An 8,395-nucleotide genomic window follows, 5' to 3' on the forward strand; every position below is an offset into this window, starting at 1 on the left:
TGGTCCAGTCACTTGTAATCTCACGGTTGGACGGCTGCAACTCCCTCCTGGCAGGAGCTCCAATGTCCACTATTAAACCCTTGCAGCTCATTCAAAATCAGCTGCCCGTCTGGTTTTTAACCAGCCCAAACACTGCCACGTCACCCCACTGCTGCCACATCATCACCCCACTGCTGCCACATCATCACCCCACTGCTGCCACATCATCACCCCACTGCTGCGTTCTCTTCACTGGCTTCCTGTAGCTGCCTGCATTCAGTTTAAAACACTGATGCTCGCCTACAAAGCCAAAAATGGAGCAGCCCCAAGCTACCTTCGCAGCCTAATCAAGCCTCGCTCTGTGCCGCGCAACCTCCGAGCCACTAGTCTCGCTCAACTTGAGCCTCCACCCAGGACTAGAGGAACACAAGCATCAAGGCTCTTATCTGTTCTAGCACCCAAGTGGTGGAATGAACTTCCTCTGTCTGTCCGAACATCTGAGTCTCTTGCTGTCTTTAAAAAACGATTAAAAACCTTCATCACCTTTTTACTAAGCACTTAAGCTGACTTGTACTTATTGACTAACGTTTTTTTCCATTTCCAAAAAAAAAAAAAAAAAAAAAAAAAAAAAAAACACTGGTTCTAACAGGTTTCAGCAGATTTGTGTTCTTCGACTGTTGTTTACTAAAACTTGAGAAATGAAATGAAATTACTATGGAAGCGCTTCTGTAAGTCGCTCTGGATAAGAGCGTCTGCTAAATGCAGAAAATTTAAATGTAAAATGTATGTCATTTCTTTCCTAATAAGTCATTTAACTTAACCTAATTCCTAATGACTGATTATTATTATGATTATAGCTGATGACTTCTTGTGCCTAGATGACAGGGCAGCTATATGGGCATAGAGAAGTCACCGGCTGCAATCTGTCATAAAGCTATATCACAAAGCTAAATAACATGATTAAATTTTCGGCATTTAGGAGACGCTTTAATCCAGAGTGACTTGCAGTACTGGGACAGTATACAGTCTAAGCTATTAAGGGTTAAGGCCCTTGCTCAAGGACCCAACAGTGGCAACCTGGCCGTAGTGGGACTTGAACCAGTGACCTTCCAATTACTAGTTTAGTACTTTAACCACTAGGCTACAACTATAATAATGTTAGAAAAGAAGTAAAATTTCAACTGTGTTGCTGATTTTGGTGCATAAACTCTGTTCTTGCACAGGAGCCTCTGAACCCATGGCAGTGTAAAGCTTGCTTAACTGTAAAAAACTGCACCAATGACAGGAGGCTGTCATTGTTTTATCTGTAAAAACTCAGACTAATAAAGTCAATATTATGTTTAGATAATGTTACACACACACACACACACACTGACTTTCTGCTGTGTTGCGCAATAGAGACCAGGCCTGACAGGTTCAGGTTCCCAGGGAGCCATGAGGTGTTCCTCTCGCTTTGTGGTTGAGGGACGGTTACTCACCTCTTTGTTCGTCTTCGTTCCCAGGACTCGAGCTAAACCGTGCAGTGCTTTCTCTGGAACCCAGCCAGTTTCAGACTCCGAGTTTCACTGATGTCACTCGGCATTATACCTGACTCGCGTCTGACTGTCATGATCACCGACCGTGTATCACCGCCAGCACTGACAGATGTAATGTGATTCTCTTTATGGGGCTGTCGGTTATACTACCATATACTGTAACAAACAATCAAAACATTAATTATTACAATTCATTTAATTTAATAATTCAGTACATTATTTACTTTTACTAGAATTTTTACAAGATCACAGTTGGGTGCAAGGATCTGGATCCACAAATTCACTTACTCAACATTGGAAATCTTTTCTTTGTACTATTGTTAATTAAATAAAAAATTTTAAAGAATCAACAAATCACAGGTCCTTGTTTGTGTTGCATAAAAATGCCCCAACTTTTCTGCAGATTGGGTTTGTACTGTATATTTCATCCTGTGGGTCAGAAGTTTCCAACAAAACATTGTGTTTTTGTTACCAGTCTAACCCTTTATGGACTTTCTTTTAGTCTAAATACTTAAAAAAATAAGCTGTATTAAATAATCTCATATCTACTGTTTGGTTGACATGTGTTGATGCAAAGACATTATTTTCTTGGTGAGACCATTAAAAGGGTTCAGATTTTCTGTCGGGCAAATTTGGCATTTTACAAATTAACTGGAGAGGTCAAACTTATAAAGAACTAATTTACAAATGCACAATAGCTCGACTTTCAAACTTCCCAATGTTTGTACTGATTTTGCCGGGACAAACAAATCAGCACTTCTAGAATACCTTCAATGTTAAAATGCTTGTTTAGTGCCACTATAAAAAATGTTAGTGACAGGTTCTAATAGTATTGAAACATTTGACCAAAATCTAGGAGCATGACCAGTTTGGCTTATTAAAGTGGTCACCCAAGAATATTAACATAATTATTATTGACTGAGTGTTCATTACAAATATTGACATAAATACATTACATAACTGTTGGCATTTACAGTATACAGAGGGCGGCACGGTGGCTCGGTGGGTAGCACTGATGCCCAGGTGGAGTGGTTTGGGTGAAGTGTGTGTGTTTGTGCTGTCATGGACTGTGATGGTCCGAGGTGTTTCCTACCTTTCGGCCAATGAATCAGACCCACTGCACTGCAACCCTGACCAGGATAAAGCAATAGTTTACATTTACATTTTCGGCATTTAGCAGACGCTTTTATCCAAAGCGACTTACAGTTATGACTGAACACAATTTTGAGCAGTTGAGGGTTACAGGCCTTGCTCAAGGGCCCAACAGTGGCAGCTTGGCAGTGGTGGGGCTGGTACCGGCAACCTTCTGATTACTAGTCCAGTACCTTAACCACTGAGCTATCACTGCCCTAGTTAAGCAGACAATGAATGAATGGCAGCTGTAGCCTAGTGGTTAAGATACTGGACTAGTAATCAAAAGATTGCTGGTTCAAGCCCCACCACTACCAGGCTGCCACTGTTGGGCCCTTCAGCAAGGCCCTTAACCCTCAATTGCTCAGACAATGTACTGCCACAGTACTATAAGTGCCAAAAATGTAAATGAGTAAGCTGTACATTTTGGTTAAAAGTGCATGTAGGAACTCAACTAAGAAACAGATAATTTATCAATTATAGCAAAAATTAATGAAATCATTTTATTTACCACACAGTTAGCAGACAATCTTCCCTCCAATTTTTATTTCATTCAAACCACCCAATCACGTACAGTAAGAGATGTGACGTATTGTTTTTGTTTCTCTGAGATTCAGACCAATCGAACCGTTCTATAAACCGACTGTTTCGAGATGGTGGCGTGCAGCCAGCTGTGTCTCCCAGCTGTTGTGTCTGGATTTACCTGCAGGCGATAACATCGCTCACTCCCGCCTCAACTGCCGTCTTTCATGGACTTATCCCCAGTTTCGATGAGCGTGTGGCTTGTAAACTGTTGTGTTTTCGGTTCACACAGAGCCGGTTGTTGATCCGTGGCAGGTCAAAACAGTTACTGTACCAGGAAATGATTACACGTTTATTTTAACACTGTGCACAACACCTTCGGGTACATTTAGTTTGATCTGATTTTGATGTCAATAAAAATAATCTAAAAGCATAGGTACAGCTTTACTCTCTTTAAAATATGAGTCTCTATTATTTAATTGTCACTTATGCAGGAAGCCCCCCATGTCTTTCTGGTATATCATAACAGCAGAAGTGCTAGCTTACTGCTACAGCACTGGAGTCTTGGCTTCTATTGTCATATTTTTGTTTGGTGATTGGGTGGTGCAGCAGTCTACTACAACGCTAGCTGTACCACAGGTGACATTCATGTCAACTGAGTGTGTATCGATGAATGCATGCTGCTCCTGCTAGAGTTTTTAAACACCTCACTGTCACTGCTGGACTGAGAATAGTCCACCAACCAAAAATATATCCAGCCAACAGCGCCCCGTGGGCAGCGTCCTGTGACCACTGATGAAGGTCTAGAAGATGACCGACTCAAACAGCAGCAATAGATGAGCGACCGTGGACCAACTAGGTAGGAGTGTCTAATATAGTGGACAGTGAGTAGACACGGTGTTTAAAAACTCCAGCAGCACTGCTGTGTCTGATCCACTCATACCAGCACTAACACACCACCACCATGTCAGTGTCACTGCAGTGCTGAGAATGATCCACCACCTAAATAATACCTGCTCTGTAGTGGTCCTGTGGGGGTCCTGACCATTGAAGAACAAGGTGAAGGCAGGTTAAAAAAGCATGTAGAGAAACAGATGGACTACAGTCAGTCAGTAATTGTAGAACTACAAAGTGCTTCTATATGGTAAGTGGAGCTGATATAATGGACAGTGAGTGTAGAAACAAGGAGGTGGTTTTAATGTTATGCCTGATCGGTGTATTTTTATTATTTTGGCCGTTTGTTAATTGAGTATTAAGTTTTGTTCTATCACGGTGAGAGTGAGTATAACCTGAAATGATAAACCTTTTTTTTACTTTAGGGGTCCTTTAATCATTCAACAAAATCACGTGTGAACTGTTTTTGCGTGACATAACAAAGGACACGTTTGAGCACCCATTGTATTACTGGTTATTGTAGTGCTGCATCAAAGCAATCAAAGTTTGCTGACCTCTGTCCCACAAACAGCTGAGTTTCCACAAACCTGATGAGCTAATATTTACTTCAAAGCTTCCGTCTGAGTTTTGTTTTGCTAACGGACTGTGTTAGGTTTGTGCTTTTATCTCCCGCCTCTCATCATGGCTTGATTGGATTTGGTGATGAAGGGCTATCAGAGTGACCGTTGAGCTTGTGTATTGGTTTTGTCCCTATACTGTGAACCTTTCTGTAGTGTTGGCTAAGAGCGGTTTGAGCAAGCGAGGACTGAGATTAGTCGGTATGATAAATGGGCTGTGTTATCACACGGTAGTTAATACCTATTCTGGTAGTTAGTAATAGTCTTTCAATCTGTTCAACTGAATATATCTAATATCCAGTATTAAATCAGAATGAATTATACATCATTGTGTAAGTTGGGAACTCTTGTGACCTGTCCTAAATTCTGTATAGTAACGAGGGCCTGAAGGAAATCTGATTGGTTCGACTATGACATACAGTCTGGGAATCAATGGGTGCTGCCATTCTCACACCTTGTTAGACAAAGGGGGGGTGATGTGATTAAGGGCGACTCTGGCACAATCGTACAGTGACAAGTAAGGACAAGATGCCGACAGTCACCAACACAATCCCACGCTTCCATACGTAGCATCGATAGGAGGAAGTGAAAGTGATGTCAGCATTTGTTTACCCACAGTGATTGGTCATGGCTAAAAGCATTTCCTTTTATCCCTGGTGTTTGTAAAGGAGTCGCATCACGACAGTAAGCGTTTTAGACTGGTAATTTTAGACTGGCAAGACATTCAGAGCCAACATTAACAGTCGGGCAGATAAAACACCTTTAGATACATGTGTACAGTTCAATGAAACACTTTTCCTCTGCTTGTTTGGAAGCTGGGGTCAGAGTGCATCTCTGAAGCCAAGAGGGTTAAGTGTCATGCTCAAGGGTCCAACAGTGGCTGCAAGGCAGAGCCGGAAATCAGACCCGCATCCTTCCATTTAACAGCCCGAAGCTCTACACACTAGGCTACCACTGTTCAGTTAACGGTATCACTACACTTTGGACAGCTACCATATCAGTGGTAGTGGACAGTGGTAGCCTAGTAGGTAGAGCTTTGGGCTATCAACCGGAAAATTGGCGGTTCAAATCCAGGCTCTGCTATGCAACCACTGTTGGGTCCTTGAGCAAGGCCCTTAACACGATCAGCTCCAGGGGAGCCGTACGATGGCTGACCCTGTGCTCTGACCCCAGCTTCCAAACAAGCTAGGATATGCGAAGAAAGAATTTAATTGTACTGTACAACTGTATTTGTATATATGACAAATGAAGAACATCTTATATCTAATCGGTCGTTTATAGTCCAGATTTAGCTCCATCTGATTTCCACCTTCTTGGACGCTCAGAGAAGCTTTAAGGGGAAGAAGATTTTCATGTGATGATGATGTGAAATTCTTAAGAAATAGAGTTTTAAAAAGTGCGGAAACTTTTTAAAGGACTAGGGTGTTCAGATTTACTATCTGCCATATGGCATTTTGGAACCAACACACTATGTATTCACAAATATACAGTATTTGATTTTTTTAATTTAACATTTATTTAACCAGGGAAGTTGTTAAGAACAGCTTCTTATTTACAATGGCGGCCTGGCAAAAGGCAAAGCCTCTTGAAGAACATGCAATCTTACAAACAAAATTACATAAGACATTGAAAACAACCAACAATGCTCACAATACAAACAACAAATAGTCAAACCACCCAACAACTGTGTTTGTTTGTTTGTTTATTAGGATTTTAACGTCATGTTTTACAATATTCGGTTACATTCATGACAAAAACGGTTGTTACTCATTACACAAAAGTCATCATTTTACAAGGTTATATAGAACGCAGTCTTGGACAATTTAGTATCTCCAATTCACCTCACTTGCATGTCTTTGGACTGTGGGAGGAAACCGGAGCCTCTGGAGGAAACCCACACGGACACGGGGAGAAGATGCAAACTCCACACAGAAAGGACCCAAACCGCCCCACCTGGGGATCGAATCCAGGACCTTCTTGCTGTGAGGCAACAGTGCTACCCACTTAGCCACCGTGTCACTCCCCCAACAACAGTGTAAAAAGAAAGTTAATCTGTCATACAGCTGCATGTATCACTTAAGATATCTGTAATTTGTTTCTTAAAAACTGTCTTGGAAATAAATGTTTCCAGCCTTACTGTTTTTTGCAGAGTGTTCCAGTCTGTGGCTGCAGCCACTTGAAATGATGACTGACCAAAAACGATGTTCGTTTTGGGAACCTTCAGTGAAATAAGATGAGCAGCACAAGTATCGTAAACTGAAGATAAAGTTTGCAATAAATGACACAAATAGGGAGGAGAGTTTTGTGTATGAGCATAAACCAGTGAATAGTACAACGAGTGTAAAGATGGCCAGTTCACAGTAGAATAAAGGGTACAGTGATGTGTTTTATAGGGAGCAATTATCACACACTGGATGGCAGTGATGAAGTACGTCAAGCTTCAGAAGATCACTTTTTCGGGCTGACCTGTATATAACGTCACCATAGTCTAACATGGGAAGGATGTTCATTTGAACAAGGGTCAGTTTAGCAGATCGACTAAGAGAGGCCCGCATTCTATACAGATTTAACCTTAGATTGTAATTTACTAATGTGATATGAGAATGTCAGCGTGCTATCTAACCATATACACAAATATTTATATTCAGAGACCTGACATGACTAAAAAGGATTAAAGATTTGTTAATAATTGTTTTCAAAAATGTACAGAGAATTGTATTACCCACCTCATAAAACCAAATCCAGCACAATAAAGACAAGGGGAAAATAGAGAAAATGTACAAGTGTACCTAACTTTTGGACTTGGAATTGCTCTTAAGTGAAACAAGATCTGTGTTCTTCACTACCAACAACTTGGAAACGTTGGAAACAGTGTCCGGAAAATGAGTCATTTAAGCCAAGCATGCAAAATGAACCTAAAAATGAAAAAGCATGAAAAGTGCTTGCTATTGTCATACAATGAGGGGTCATCAAACCAACCGAATCAGTGCTTTCAGTAACTTGACTTTCCACACCATGATCTCATGACTGGCTTTTACTCAGTATTGTTCCAAACCATGTGAGATGAGGCTGCGCTCGTAACTGTAAGGTGTGTTTGTACAATGATGATAATGATAAACACCTGTCGCAGGGCTGGACGTGACTGGCTCTGGTTAGGATTGCAGACTATTGCTTGCTGAAAGTCCCTGCTAACCAGACTGGCTCGACAAGCTCTGAGCTGAAGGAGCCGGTCTGACTGGAAGAACACACACACTGACGCTGGCGCTGTGCTAACACGAGTTGTTTAACTACACGAACATCCGCTGCCTCAAACTAACAAACTAGAAATGTTTCTCAGTTCAGGATGTATGCAAAACGAGTGTAGATGCTTTGGAGCAGGAAATGACGTCATGCAGACTTTTATTCAAAGAGGTTTATGGATTCATGGTCATAACATGTGCAATGACGCCAACTAGCAACACAGAAAGTGAGATAAACCTTGTCCTATATAATATATGTTCCCCCCCCCCCCCCCCAACCCTAAATACTAATGTAAAAATAATAAATAAACCAATTCCACTCAATGGCTTTGTGTAGTGTTAGCTTCCGTCAGTGTTCCCATCAGTGATTAATATGACATGAATGTTTTAGAATAGCAGGAACCCCAAACCAGTACATCTGGGGACAGTGGTAGCCTAGTGGGTAGAGCTTTGGTTTTTCAATCAGAAGATTGTCGGT

Source organism: Trichomycterus rosablanca, chromosome 9 (genome assembly GCF_030014385.1).
Source record: "Trichomycterus rosablanca isolate fTriRos1 chromosome 9, fTriRos1.hap1, whole genome shotgun sequence".
NCBI lineage: Eukaryota > Metazoa > Chordata > Actinopteri > Siluriformes > Trichomycteridae > Trichomycterus > Trichomycterus rosablanca.